The sequence below is a fragment of the Setaria viridis genome, chromosome 8 (genome assembly GCF_005286985.2).
Source record: "Setaria viridis chromosome 8, Setaria_viridis_v4.0, whole genome shotgun sequence".
Classification (NCBI taxonomy): Eukaryota; Viridiplantae; Streptophyta; class Magnoliopsida; order Poales; family Poaceae; genus Setaria; species Setaria viridis.
Window position 1 is genome coordinate 35,529,474 of NC_048270.2, and position 12,687 is coordinate 35,542,160.

At 45.2% G+C, this 12,687-nt stretch overlaps 1 long non-coding RNA gene across 1 annotated transcript; it reads left to right on the plus strand.

Moving 5' to 3' along the window:
- Window positions 1–10,447: 10,447 nt before the first annotated feature.
- LOC117866500 (uncharacterized) lies at window positions 10,448–11,362 on the plus strand. The gene is made up of 2 exons (XR_004642914.2): window positions 10,448–10,913; window positions 11,132–11,362. It is a non-coding gene; the product is annotated as an uncharacterized lncRNA (long non-coding RNA).
- Window positions 11,363–12,687: the final 1,325 nt, after the last annotated feature.

A 12,687-nucleotide genomic window follows, 5' to 3' on the forward strand; every position in this document is an offset into this window, starting at 1 on the left:
CCTTCACAACACTTTTGTGTTGGCTGAGTCAAATTCCCACGAAAATAAGGGAAAAAACTTCGGGCAGCACCTCCCTTGCTTTGGCACCACCGGAGAGTAGGTGAAGCTCAGCTCTCTGTCAATATGCTGGACTGGCTCGGGATGGAGGAGGAAGAAAGTCCTCTATCTCGGGATATAATGGGGGATGAGTTTTTATCCCGGTTAAAAACTCCAACCGAGACAAAAGGGAACACCTTTTGTCCCGGTTGAAAGTTTAGTCCCGGTTGGAGGCTCCAACCCGGACAAAAGGAACACCATTTTATCCCGGTTGGAGCTTCCAACCGGGACTAAACTTTGTATCTCGGTTGGAGGCTCCAACCGGGATAAAATGGTGCCGCCACCGACGCGCCCCAGCTAGCTGTTGCAACCGGGACTAATGGGGTGCCTTTAGTCCCGGTTGGTAATTGCAACCGGGACTAACTCCCCCCTCCATTTTTGCCTACCGTGGTGCACCCCCTTTTATCCCGGGCCAACTTTAAACCGGGACAAAAGGGGACGCATCGAAAGCCAATTCTCTACTAGTGGGGCTAAGTAGGCAAAGCACGTGCGTCCTTGTTGTGCATTAGTACGGACTGCAAGCAATTATCGTTGCAAAGTGTCCCAAATCACTGTTCGTTTTGATGTTTCTACTGTTCGTTTTGATGTTTCTAGAGACATAATTTTCTATATGCACCAGAAAAGTCAAAACAAATAATAATTTAAGATAGGGAGTAGTACTTTCGAACGACCTATGCTGTAGAGGGTGACATCAATTATTGGTTAGGTTCCTCACTGGTTTCTTCTTCCTCATTTCAAGCTAACCTTCTTTCAGAATTTCTGTCAAAGAAAGAGAGGAGAAGAAGATATTATGTATTATGTAGACGATGACTTCCTGGGGACGAAAAAGATGGGCAGCCGTTGGATCAGGGAAGTCGACTGCGATTTCCCCTCCAACCTATAGTTCCTTCCCTGAAATCAACAGAACGGTCCACCGTGGTCTGAATAACCGAGAGACTTGTCAAGTATCATGCGTAGAGACCTATCAGTCATCATGTAATTCCAAGATTCTTTGACTACACACGCAGCTACTATGGTCGGATAAGTTGACCAATAATATACATGAACCCAATTCGAATTTGCCCCCTATCACATATGCAAACAATTGTCGCCGGAAGTCTGGGCAAGGCACGTGCGTTCCCATTTGGATGACTCATCGTGTCTGAACTTCCACGATCCTTCCATGTCACTAATGGCTGGAGTCGCTGACTGCTTGACTTTTTTTTACGAAACACACTCAAGACATACCACCTGCGGTTGGAAAGATGAGAGAAATATCCATGTGCTGCCAAATACAAATAATGGTCGACAAGTGGATGGTGGTCGTTTGTGGCATAGATCGTTAGATTATTTTAGAAACCAGTATTTGCTATGGACAGAAAATAAATACAAATAGAGGGTATGTTTTGTTAATGCACCATATGATGCATGTATGGATAATTTTGTATGGTATGGTTCAATCAATTTGATTGAACCACATGGTTCACCCCTCTTAACATATAGTTATACCAAGTGGGATGGTATCATCGTGGATGAGTCGATACAGTTCAACCAACCAAACAAAAGGCAACTATCTATCTTACCTCATACATGAATCAAATGATACATGCAACCACTACTACAAAACCTCATATGACTGCCGGTCCCCAAAACTGCATCACCACCAGTTTAGAGCGGCGTTTGTTCTATATTGGCAGTGATACTCATGTCCATCACCGCCGGATGGAGACCTGGTGATGAAACCCATAAAAAAATTGCCGCCTGCCCGCACCTCGCACCAGCGTCGCTTCTGCCAAGATGCTGCGGCCACGTCCACGCCGTCGTGCCGCTACGACGGAGCCCCCGCGCTACCACGCCACTCCCACCGAGCCCCTGCACTGCCATGCCCATTCCAACACCGGGGAGCTTCGTCCTAGCTCCGCCGCCGTGCTGCTCCCATCGAGACCCATGCTGTCGTGCCCGCTCAAGGACCGGTGAGCTCCGTTCGAGCTCCCAACGGCGCGCCACTCCCACTGAGCCCCGGCGCTGCCATCCCCGCTCCAGCACCGGGGAGCTCAGTCCGAGCTCCCGCAACCATGGCACTCCCACTGGGACCCCGCGCCACCATACCCGTGCCAGCATTGGTGAGCTCTGTCCGAGCTCCAACTGCCATGCCAAGGAATGGAGAGGAGGGGAGGGGCTCACCACTAGGAGTGGAGGGGAGGGGAGGAGGTGGACCAGCGGGAGGGAATTGAGGGGGCATACCGGCTGGAGGGAAGGGGAGGGGAGGAGGCGGACCAATGGACGGGAAGGGGAGGGGTGGAGTGGTGGGATTCACTACCGAGAGAGGAGCTGGAGGGTTGGAGCGGTCAGGAGGGAAGGGAGAGGAGCACTAGCGCTCACCGCCGGGAGGGGAGCTGTAGGGGAAGAGTGGTGGGGAGGGAAGGGAGAGGAGCGGGGGTGGGGGTTGATGGAGAGAATGGAAGGATAAGGGTGGACCCTAGATGGGAGGTGGAATGAGTCACAGTTAATAAAATTTTCAGGTCCGGACTCCAATGCCACTGCTAGACTATAGGAAGATCTGACAGTGATAGGTCTCACTATCGGTTTGAACCACAAACCGGCGGTGATGCTGGCTAGTTATAACTGCCGGTTGTGACCTCTACAACAATTTTTCAACACGATGGGCCTCTGATCAGGCTGTGATGATGTTTCAGTGCTGGGTTCTTTTAAACCGGCAGTGATAGTTCGGCTTGGTTAACCCATTATCCATAATATAATGTTGCTTTGTATTGCATAGATGATAACAAGTTATATAACCCATTATCCATAATGTTGCTTTATCGGTATTCTATGACTTAGATTTTGCAAGGCTCAGGTGGAGTTTCCTCCTAGATTATAACTTATTTAAACATCATATTGTACTCATTTTCTATTGTGAGTTTTCAATACAAGGTTCTTCTCATAAAAGTTTTAATAGGGCAATATCAGTGTAGGTATGTATATGTCATATCTCTTATTTTCAGCAATGGTGTTTGGTATTCAAGACATAATGTATGCCTACCATCTGTTCTCCATACGGTGTTTTTCAAGGAGGTGTCAAAGATATACTTATCCTTCTCAAATTTTCCCTGTTGGGTTTTAGGGGGAGGATATTACAACTCTCATTTGTATTGGCAATGAGATAGTAATATATATATATATATATATGTTGCATAATTTACTCCTTATTTCCCTATAAGGGAGTTTTTCATGGCGTACCAAACTATGCGATGGTTTCCCCTCACATTTCCTACAAGGTTTAGACTTTAGAGGAGTTTTTCCTTTATTTGGATGCTATGGAAATGAAGAACACTGATTACATGAAGCATAGAACACACCAATTGATCAAGGAGGAGTGTTAAGATTAATAATAACCGTGTGAAAAATTAGTCATTAAGATGATTGGCATCGTGTATTAGGCAGTTTTAATATCGTCATTATCATTGCCTAATGACGGATCCAAAAGGGCCTATCGGAAGGGGCATGTCCCTTCCAAACAGGTACTACTGGAGGATTGACTTCTAGTACCGGTCGGTAACCCCTTTTAGTACTGGGCGCCCGACCGGTATCGCTTGATCAGTTCTAAATGCCACACCATTCAGTACCGGTTAGCCCAACTGGTACTAAATGCGCCATTTAGTACCGGTCGGTAACACCAACTAATACTTAACTACGAGCCACATCGCGCTATTACGGACGACAGTTTAGTACCAGTTGGTTTTACTAACAAGTACTAAAGTTTATTCCTTTTCTTTTTTTATTTATCCTTTTGTTTTAATTTGTATTCATATCCGATGGAGCTTTCACTAATAATATTACGTTAATATATCAATGCACTCAAATCATTAACACTCAATAGTTCGTACATCAATACTTAAGATTTTAGAGAGAACAAGTTCAAATCCATAAGAAAAGGGTATGGTAGGAGTACATCCATGCATGCTACTTGAGCCAGAATCGCATGAAAGCTCATTGCCGCTGAGGTTTGACCAAAGGTATCCTAAAAGAGAAGAATAACATGATAAAATTTAAAAGATATAACATAATTAAAGATAAAGGATGATTAGATATGTGTTCCATACCATGTCATGTTGATTCAGCTGATAAAGCCTCTCAATAGTCCTAGTCACATTGTTTTCTCCCTCCTCGAACGCCTTTATTTGAAAATATGAGAAATCTGGCACACAGTACAAATGATCCTTAATCTATTGTAGGCAGGCCTCCAACGCAGTCCCTTCAAAAGTTACTCTACTTGGTGCTAATTGACCCCATGCTGCAATTGAAACCATCGGGATGGGGTGTCCTGGTACTCTCATCCGGTTGGCTTGAGTTTCTCGAACAGGTACTTCAAAATAGATTTTTACTCTTTTAAAGTTCTGTGGACCAACTATCTCGGGTTGCGCTAAAGGAGAAGTACCACCTAGAGCTTCGACAACATCTTTCAGCCATTTAATATTGTTGATAAGCTACATTGTATGTAAGTAAATTTAGGAATTATTCATGTTTAGTAAAAAAACCAATTACAAGAAGGAAAGAATATTACTATGTTGGGAATTGTTCCTCTGCTTCAATCGCCTTTTGGCAAGTCAATGACGTGATTAGGGAAGTGAATACCTGGAGGACGAGCCAACAGTGGCTCCTCGAAAATGTAATGTCCACGGCCACCGCCACAATGGCGAGAAGAACTTCCACTTGCCATAGTTAGATCAAACTATCCAAATAAAATTGTGATAACATAATTTGCCACGATTGTTCTTAGCAAGTCAACTTTGCCACCAGTAATACATTGTCATCTACGCATATCATATACATTGAAATAAATCTAGTACATCATTTTATAGCCATCCACAATTCTATCACAGGTCCTCTAAGTGATATAGCTTTATGCCATAATTGTTTAAAAAACATAATTACTTAGCATCCAATACAAACTGGTATCCAATTCAAGCAAAATCCTAGCCATTTTAATCCAATATGGGTAACAAAATCATTTTAATGCATCAAAATCAAAAATATAGAAAAAAAGAAAACCTAACAAAGGAGGGCGCGCGGGGGAGGTGGCGAAGGGAAAGGTGCAGCAGCGGCCCATAGGGGAGACAGGGAAGGGAGAGGCGTGGCGACAGGGATGACAGCTGGGGATGGCTTGCGGTGGTCAGGGATGGGGCGATGGCGACGGAGCTAGGGATGGGACGATGGGCAATGGCGACGGTGATGGAGACATGGTTGGGGACAGGACGGGGTGGTGGCGACGGCGATGGAGATGGGAATGGGGATGGGACCATCGTAGTGGCGGTGGGCGACGGCGACAGCGACATGGACAGGGCAGCTACGGTGGGCAAGGGCAACAGGGACGGGGCCGGCGCAGCGCAGAGGGAGGAACTGCTAATTTTTGGAAACTGCTAAGTGTTTAGAGAAAACGAAGTATTTATATGTGGGACACTTTAGAACCGGTGCTAGCGTTTGCCCGGTACTAAATTGGAATTTAGTATCGAGCAGGGCTCCCAACTAGTACGAAAGTTGCTAAATGGTGGGATCTGAATTTAGGGGCATTTAGTATAGGTTCAGCCTTTACCCCGTACTAAATTCCTCCTTTTAGTATTGGGCATGCTTCCAACTGGCCAAAAAGTTGCCAAATTGGCGGGAGCTAAAATTGTCCACCTCCAACAGTTTTCCTTCCCGCGCACACTGTCTTAATTCTAATAAAATGTTTCAATCATTACGATAAGGTTGTGACATGTATATATGTATATATGTATATATATGAAATAGTAGAGATAAAAATTCATCACAAATATTGACTACTGTACATTACATATGAAATTCATTGTACATATTAAATCTTACATAAATGAGATACTTTGAACCTAGGATCATCCACATCGTGACCATTAATCATCGCAACATACAAACTACGATTTATATCGATAATGTCGATTTCTAAGAACCTATCAACATAATCTAGCGCACACATTAAGTCTTACATAAATGAGATGTTTAGAATATAGAATCGTACATATCACAACCATTAATTTGGAAGACAGAAAGATAGACCAATCCTAAAACAATGGTACAAGATGAGATCAACGAGCCCACCTACTCTGGCTAAATATCATAAAGGAATCTTGAAATAATTGTCCAAACATCTTTTGGAGCAAGTGCCACATTTTCATAATAGAAGTATGGTGGCCCAATAGCCTGTCCAGACAAAAGACTTGTTCACCGAGCATGACCCATTTTGGCAATCCAAAACCAACCATAAGCCAATGGGTCAAGGTTAGTGAATAATTCTCTATCTAAACTGGTTATTGGCCACTATACCTCCATTATGAAAATCTGGCTCCAAAAGGTGTATGGAACACTATTTCAAGATTCTTTTATGATGTTCAGCTAGTGTTTAAAGACTCAAAGTTTTTCTATTCTTTGGTATTGGTGCAACGGGGGTGTTACATCCATTGCTAGTCCATCTGCATCATATTGCGTGAAAAATGGACATAGAGCTTCATATTAGATATAGAACTTGATCAATATTAGGTAGGGGAAAGATAGAGTAAAGGTATTTAGTCCTCACTTTAAAGAACGCTCCATTCTCCTCATTCTAAAAGATCAACAACTATTCCATTTGTAACATAAAACTCATTCTAAAAAACTCTCCATTCTCCTCGTCCTAAAAGATCAACAAGCTAGTACTCCATTTGTAATATAAAACTCATTCTAAAAAACTCTCAATTCTCCTCACTCTAATAAAGCAAAAGCAACAAGTACTTCATTTGTAACATAAAACTAGCTTATTCTAAAAAAAACCTAGAATACTATGACCAGAGGACGGAGAATGAAGTTGCTAATCGGTCTAGTGAAGAAGCTGGATGAGTGAAGAAAAATAAAGCCCGAGCAAATGGAGAGCTTGCTCAGGGAGGAAGCTAAGGAAGCAGTTCATTTATATATAGAGCAAATGATTGATATTAGTGCCGGCTGGTAACTTCAACGGTACTAAATGGCATTCTCACCATTTAGTACCGGCTGAAGCCACCAGCCGGTACTAAATGGTTTCTTGGGGAATCTAGTTGTCGCTCACGCTGTCCACGTGCTGCCATTTAGTACCGGCTAAGGCTCCAAACTGGTACTATAAGGGCTCCAATGGCACTGTGCGTAACAACCGGTACTAACACGTTCGACGAATGCTCAGTTTTCTAGTGGTCAGGCGCATCTTCGGTGTCGTTTGAAATCCCTGTTCATCCAAGATTAATACCGAGAATCAGTTCATCCATTCACATTTCCATTCTTTTATTCTAAACAGTGAACATGGGTCCCACTCTCAGCACACTTGGCCACTTAATTAGTCCTTCTCAGATGAATGCCGACAAATAGGACTAGACTAGATGATCAGTCATTTGGCAGTCAATGGACGAGGAATTCTGCATATTTATCTGCCCTCTATAGTCCCACAGCACTTCTTCTAGGAGTCAGTCAATGTATGGGCTAAGCATGCAAGGCATGTGTTGTGTGGCCTTATTCTTCATGTATGGAGCCCATGCACATATACTTCTCGGAGTCTGGGAGTCATTGTCTCTCGGAGTCTGGGAAGAGCACGAGCGTTCTCATTCGGATGACTCGTGTCATAACTTCCACGATACTTCCACGTCACTCGTTGCTCGAGTAGCTGACTGTGCTTGACTTGACATACCACCTGCCGTTTGGAAAATTGGGAGAAATATCCGCGTGCTGCCAAATACAAATAATCCTCGACAAGATAGGTTACTATTTGTGGATGCTGGTCGTTTGTGGCATAGGTTACTATCTGTTTCCCTCCTAGACAAGATAATATAAGTTGCATTATGGTCCATAGGTGGTAGGATAAAAGATCATCATCCAACCACTTTGGGATGATAAAGAATTTGGAAGGAATAAGTTACCACTCGGTTTCATGGTGGTTCATCCATTGGTATTGGTGCAGCGGGGGTGTTACATCCATTGCTAGTCCATCTGCATCATATTGCGTGAAAAATGGACATAGAGCTTCATATTAGATATAGAACTTGATCAATATTAGGTAGGGGAAAGATAGAGTAAAGGTATTTAGTCCTCACTTTAAAGAACGCTCCATTCTCCTCATTCTAAAAGATCAACAACTATTCCATTCGTAACATAAAACTCATTCTAAAAAACTCTCCATTCTCCTCGTTCTAAAAGATCAACAAGCTAGTACTCCATTTGTAATATAAAACTCATTCTAAAAAACTCTCAATTCTCCTCACTCTAATAAAGCAAAAGCAACAAGTACTTCATTTGTAACATAAAACTAGCTTATTCTAAAAAAAACCTAGAATACTATGACCAGAGGACGGAGAATGAAGTTGCTAATCGGTCTAGTGAAGCTGGATGAGTGAAGAAAAATAAAGCCCGAGCAAATGGAGAGCTTGCTCAGGGAGGAAGCTAAGGAAGCAGTTCATTTATATATAGAGCAAATGATTGACATTAGTGCCGGCTGGTAACTTCAACGGTACTAAATGGCATTCTCACCATTTAGTACCGGCTGAAGCCACCAGCCGGTACTAAATGGTTTCTTGGGGAATCTAGTTGTCGGTCACGCTGTCCACGTGCTGCCATTTAGTACCGGCTAAGGCTCCAAACTGGTACTATAAGGGCTCCAATGGCACTGTGCGTAACAACCGGTACTAACACGTTCGACGAATGCTCAGTTTTCTAGTGGCCAGGCGCATCTTCGGTGTCGTTTGAAATCGCTGTTCATCCAAGATTAATACCGAGAATCAGTTCATCCATTCACATTTCCATTCTTTTATTCTAAACAGTGAACATGGGTCCCACTCTCAGCACACTTGGCCACTTAATTAGTCCTTCTCAGATGAATGCCGACAAATAGGACTAGACTAGATGATCAGTCATTTGGCAGTCAATGGACGAGGAATTCTGCATATTTATCTGCCCTCTATAGTCCCACAGCACTTCTTCTAGGAGTCAGTCAATGTATGGGCTAAGCATGCAAGGCATGTGTTGTGTGGCCTTATTCTTCATGTATGGAGCCCATGCACATATACTTCTCGGAGTCTGGGAGTCATTGTCTCTCGGAGTCTGGGAAGAGCACGAGCGTTCTCATTCGGATGACTCGTGTCATAACTTCCACGATACTTCCACGTCACTCGTTCCTCGAGTAGCTGACTGTGCTTGACTTGACATACCACCTGCCGTTTGGAAAATTGGGAGAAATATCCGCGTGCTGCCAAATACAAATAATCCTCGACAAGATAGGTTACTATTTGTGGATGCTGGTCGTTTGTGGCATAGGTTACTATTTGTTTCCCTCCTAGACAAGATAATATAAGGCCTTGTTTGGGAGGAGGGGCTAAAATTTAGCCCTGGGCTAAAGTTTAGCCCACTCAAATAAAGAGGCTAAAATTTAGCACCTAGGGTGTTTGGGAGGGAGGCTAAAATTTAGCACTTTGGTTATCAAAAGACTCTTTTACCCCTCTCCTCTACCCTCAACTTCTGGAAACTGCGGCAGGCCGGCACACTGTGCCACTCATCGTTACAGTACCTACACAGCCGATCGAGCCGTAGCAGCGGCAGGACACCGCCAGCGGGACGACGAACCCGGCCCCGACCCGCACCGCCACCGCCGCCCGGGCATCCCCCCTGTCCAACAGCGGCTCCTTGTCGGGCCCCCCGCCGTCGTTGAGGGCGCCGACATGCCGTCCCCGCTGCCGGCGGAGGCCGCGGGGGCGGGCGGGGCCGGCGGAGGCAGCACGGGGCGCAGGGGCAGGCGGGCGTGGCGCGGCGGGCAGCGGGCAGGCGGCGCGGGGCGCAGGGACAGGCGGGCGCGGCGCGGGGCGCAGCGGGCGGCGCGGCGGGCAGCGGGCGGGCGGCGCGGGGCGCAGGGGCAGGCGGGCGCGACGCGGAGGCCGGGCGGCGGCGGCGCGGCGGGCGGGCGGCGCGGGGCGCGGAGGCCGGGCGGCGGCGCGGCGCGGCGCGGGGCGCGGAGGCTGGACGGCGGCGCGGCGCGCGGAGGCCGAGCGCGGAGGAGAGAGAAGAGCGCGGGGGAGGAGAGAGGGGAGGGTACCGGGTAGAATTTTGGAGGAGGGGGACCACTTTTAGCACTTTTAGTCCATTTTAGCACCTCTTGAGAGGCTAATGGATTATGGGGGGCTAAAATTTAGCCCCTCCATTTTAGCCTAGGTGTTTGGGAGGAGGAGGGGCTAAAAGTGACTAAAATGGGGGTGCTAAAATTTAGCACCCCCTCCCAAACACCCCCTAAGTTGCATTATGGTCCATAGGTGGTAGGATAAAAGATCATCATCCAACCACTTTGGGATGATAAAGAATTTGGAAGGAATAAGTTACCACTCGGTTTCATGGTGGTTCCATGGTGGTTCTAAAGTATTCTTTTACAATAGTACCCATGGCCCATAATGCAAATTATACATGGTGGTCAGTCAATTTTGGAAATCAGTATTTGCTAACATTAATTAATTTTCTTTGTCCACTTGCTAGTTCCTTGGTCCACATTTCCATCTAACAACCAACTTCTAGTCAAAGATGGATCCATTGCTGGCTCTGAAGGCATCAAGGCTACCATCTATATATATGGGCTGGGACTGGGTATTGCATTTCAAGCATCGAGCACCCACCAATTTCATCTTGTGCAGAACTCGCGTGAGCAACCGTAAAAAGCCCATACTACAAGTCGGTAACAATGGCAAAGAACTCCTCGACCACCGTTCAGCTGCTCCTCGTCCTCCTCGTTTTACTGGTTCTTGTCAGCGCCATCCTCGCACAAGGCGGACCAAGCACTTGTGCTGGCGATTGTAAGCAAGCATTGTTATTTTTTTTCTGAATAGATGCAATAAGGTTTTGTTTCATCCTCTTCCGAATTACTTTCTAGCTAAATTTCATCCTCTTCCGAATTACTTTCAATAGTAAGCGAGCACTGTCACCTTAATTTCTGGTCATAATGGAATAAGTATTTGTCTTCGTCTTCCGCACTAATTTTGAGCTAAAGTTCATCATTATTTCTGGCATCCAGCGACTAAGCAGTGGGATTGCCCTCCAATCCCTGGTCAAGGTGACTAATCACAACAATTGTATCAAAGGACGACAGGGACGAATTTATACTACTACTCCTACATGCTTTCAGATGCTTGGTTGTGTGTCGTGCTGATGTTGGTGTATATGGCCTACTTTTCCAATATAATATGAGGGACAGTATAATTAATTAACTGCCCGTAATATAGAAAGGTTCAGAGTTGTTTTTGAAGACTCATGTGCGTGTGTAAGTATATATTTCGACTAAAGAGTCCCCGCCCGTCACAGTGATGGTAAACAAATTATGTAATATCTTATAATTAAGATTGATTGATCACACACAACCAAACCTATCACCTTGCTTTTACAAACATCCACTATTGTCATTCTTCATCTCGACAGCGATCTATGACGCCCTAACTGGTCTCCTGAACCTAGGGCACTTTATTGGCCGCCAAGCCCTATCAGATACAAGTCCTTCAATGGTGTGCCTTACGCATCGCACTCATCATTGAGGACACACGATGGATATGCAGTGTTAGGGCACGTCTTTATGTCAACAGAAAGTTGCAGATGTAGCATCCTATCGGATGTGGAGAACGAAGTAGATAAGACTAAAATCGGCACTTGAAGAGCCGATAAGGGCTTATCTGTTTTTGGACAACTGGTGCCACATCAGACGCAGCCTGTCCATGAAGGATGTCGGGTGTATATGTATGATGCTCTTATGTCTTATACGAAATCCTTACAATGATGTAACGTTCTTAAAATCAAATATAGCTTCCCATTCCAAAAAATATATATTAGACAACTATATATACTCTCTATGTTCTCAGTTGCTTGTTTGTGTGTCAGTGCTGATGTTGGTGTATATCACCTACTTATTAAATAAAATATAAAGGTCAGTATGGCAAGTTGCAAGCCTAGTATTACAACATGCACTGCCACAAATTCTTATCCACGACAGATTTATGGTAACGTTTATTGGAAACGTCACGAATAGGGAAACATTTGTTTTTCGCATAGATTTATAAATAAGGTATCCATCTAGGACTTGGCCCGGTCCTGTAGTGCTATATATAGAATTTGGAGGGTGCCTCATGCATCTATTTTCCAACCCATGTGAGAACCAAAACTCCGGTCAATTAGGGCACTGAAGGGATTATATTGGAAGCTCGCACTACTACAAAAACAACTCTCAGCGGTGGTTCAAACGATATTTGCAGGGACGGGCGCAATACCCGCTCTTGTTTTTCGCAGCTACAAATAGCTGCTTGAAGGAGTGGGTAAGATGTCCACCCCTGCTAACCATTTTCAGGCGCGGGTGAGGGGGCCATCCACCCTAAAAACCCCATTTGCAAGGGCGGGTGATGGGGTAACCCGCCCCTAGTAACTGATTGAAAAAATAAAAAAAAAGAAACTAGAAAAAACAAATCACAACCAGTTCGCGCCGGCCGTATCGTCGCCCGCGCTGCTGGGGCTAAGCTAGCCGCCCGCACCATCCCTGCAACTAGTACCACACCAGTCATCCCTGGCAGCATCGCCACCGGGGCCATG